This window comes from Saimiri boliviensis, chromosome 16, assembly GCF_048565385.1.
Source record: "Saimiri boliviensis isolate mSaiBol1 chromosome 16, mSaiBol1.pri, whole genome shotgun sequence".
In the NCBI taxonomy this organism is placed as follows: Eukaryota; Metazoa; Chordata; class Mammalia; order Primates; family Cebidae; genus Saimiri; species Saimiri boliviensis.
The window spans coordinates 55,073,708-55,076,019 of record NC_133464.1 but is presented as its reverse complement, the minus strand read 5'-3'; the positions used below and the strand labels follow the sequence as shown (position 1 = coordinate 55,076,019).

The window sequence follows — 2,312 nt, the reverse complement described above, 5'->3', positions numbered from 1 at the left end:
ATTATTATTTTGTACCTTTTCCTACAGAAGGTAATATTCACTTACCAGAAAGCCATCACTGAATGATTCAAAGCTTCAGAATTAAAAAGTAATAAGAACTCAGAAATTAGCATAATGAGTTCAAAGCTTGATTTAAACGTTTGAAGAACGGCAGAAACAAAATAATATAATAACAAATACAATATGATAGTCTCTATGAGGTAATAACTCATCAGCTACAACCACCTAGGACTGAAATTTTCTGTACTCAGTTTGTATTAGTACAATGCCTTCATTCTTAATGCTTCTTAGGGCATCACAGGTTTTAGAAATTAATGTTTTTTAGCATTCCACAGTAATTGTCACTTTCAAAAACTACAATATACATCTGCATGTTACACTGCATACAGCAGAAACATTTAGCCCCAAATAATAGAGTACGAAAAGCTATACAGGACAAAACACCACAGAACTTTTGAATGTTCTCTTTTCCCAATTGTTAACAGGTAGCACTTTTTCTAAAGAGAAAGTGAAAAAAAAAAAAAATCTGAAATGTCTGCATCCAATGTTTGACTTCAACTTTCTACTTTATCGTCTCCTGGTACCACCATATTCTGATGCAGTTCTGGTTTTCGTGCTTGAGTTTGAACACGATGAATTGCCGCCGGAGCCTCCACGAAGGGGTGAGTAAACGCGACTATTCCGCGTGCCAGATTAGGAGGGAGGATAGGACGGGTAGTACTAGGAGTCTGAGAAAGGTGTTGCCAATCTATTGATGCCAAATAAATATCCTAATATTCCACCAGTTCCCAAGCCAGTCCAGAACCCTGGTCCTGATTTTTCACAACCTTGTTGCAATGCAAAAGCACTGCCAAAACCAGAAGTTGCACCAGGGCCAGTATTCTGCCGTCCTGTGAACTCAGATTTAATGCTTCGGGGAGGAGGACCTGCTGAGTTGGTGAATCTCTGTTAACGGTGGGAAAACGGAGGCTACTCAGAATACGGTGGAGGAGAATACTGCTGCTTATCCCCTGGAACAGCTTATAGACTACAAAGGTGATCCTGAGGAGCATCACGACGGCAATTAATCCACCCATGTTACAGGAATCAGCCGAGTATCACCTGTAATAATCATCAGAGACAGAGGCACAGCCGTGCTGCTTTCCAGACTCCTTCAGTGTCTGCAGGCCGAGTTCCCTATCATCTAAATGATACCGCAAACCACAGGGGCCTCTTGGTATATACCGGTCTTCAGAGGATCACCACAGTGTTCCCAAATTTGTATGTAATACCCAAGTCGGTCTTACCTTCTCTCAGCGTTGTTCCAGCCCAGGGCAGTGTCCGCAGTCAGCAGAAACACACGCAGGCTGAGGAGCAGGCGGTCCCTGTCGGCTCCCGGCCCGCGGGCTGTGGCCATCGCGCTGGGTGAAGATGGCGCCGGGCTGCCAGGCGCCTGCGTGCGGAACGCGGGTGGTCATCGTGCTGGGTGAAGATGGCGCCGGGCTGCCAGGCGCCTGCGTGCGGAACGCGGGTGGTCATCGTGCTGGGTGAAGATGGCGCCGGGCTGCCAGGCGCCTGCGTGAGGAACGCGGGTGGTCATCGTGCTGGGTGAAGATGGCGCCGGGCTGCCAGGCGCCTGCGTGAGGAACGCGGGTGGTCATCGTGCTGGGTGAAGATGGCGCCGGGCTGCCAGGCGCCTGCGTGAGGAACGCGGGTGGTCATCGTGCTGGGTGAAGATGGCGCCGGGCTGCCAGGCGCCTGCGTGAGGAACGCGGGTGGTCATCGTGCTGGGTGAAGATGGCGCCGGGCTGCCAGGCGCCTGCGTGAGGAACGCGGGTGGTCATCGTGCTGGGTGAAGATGGCGCCGGGCTGCCAGGCGCCTGCGTGAGGAACGCGGGTGGTCATCGTGCTGGGTGAAGATGGCGCCGGGCTGCCAGGCGCCTGCGTGAGGAACGCGGGTGACGTAACGTGCTACGCCGCGCTGCGTGGCGGCGTCGGCGGTTCTGGCGGCGGTGAGGCGAAGGCCTGCTTCTGCTCTTTCAACAGAGGACTTAGAAGGTAAAAAAAAAAACCAAAAAACAACTTTTTAAAAGCGAACCTTCTATTACTACTCACTCTCCGTTTTCAGCAGCTGTTTTCACACCCCAAATGCTGGCACAATGAATGAAACCGTAGGGAAAAGGAGAGGAGAATATAATCATGCGTGGAGATTTAGCAAGAAAACTATTGAAGTGGAGAGAGTCCACTCTCTCTGTTTTCCTAGCCCCTCTTCCTGCACACTACATACTTAAAAATGTAACAAGTGCTTGTCACTGGTCTCAGCCTTCACATGC

At 50.3% G+C, this 2,312-nt stretch overlaps 1 pseudogene; it reads right to left on the bottom strand.

Annotated features, from left to right (window-relative positions):
- Window positions 1–553: 553 nt before the first annotated feature.
- LOC101034721 (store-operated calcium entry-associated regulatory factor pseudogene) lies at window positions 554–1,396 on the bottom strand (annotated as a pseudogene).
- Window positions 1,397–2,312: the final 916 nt, after the last annotated feature.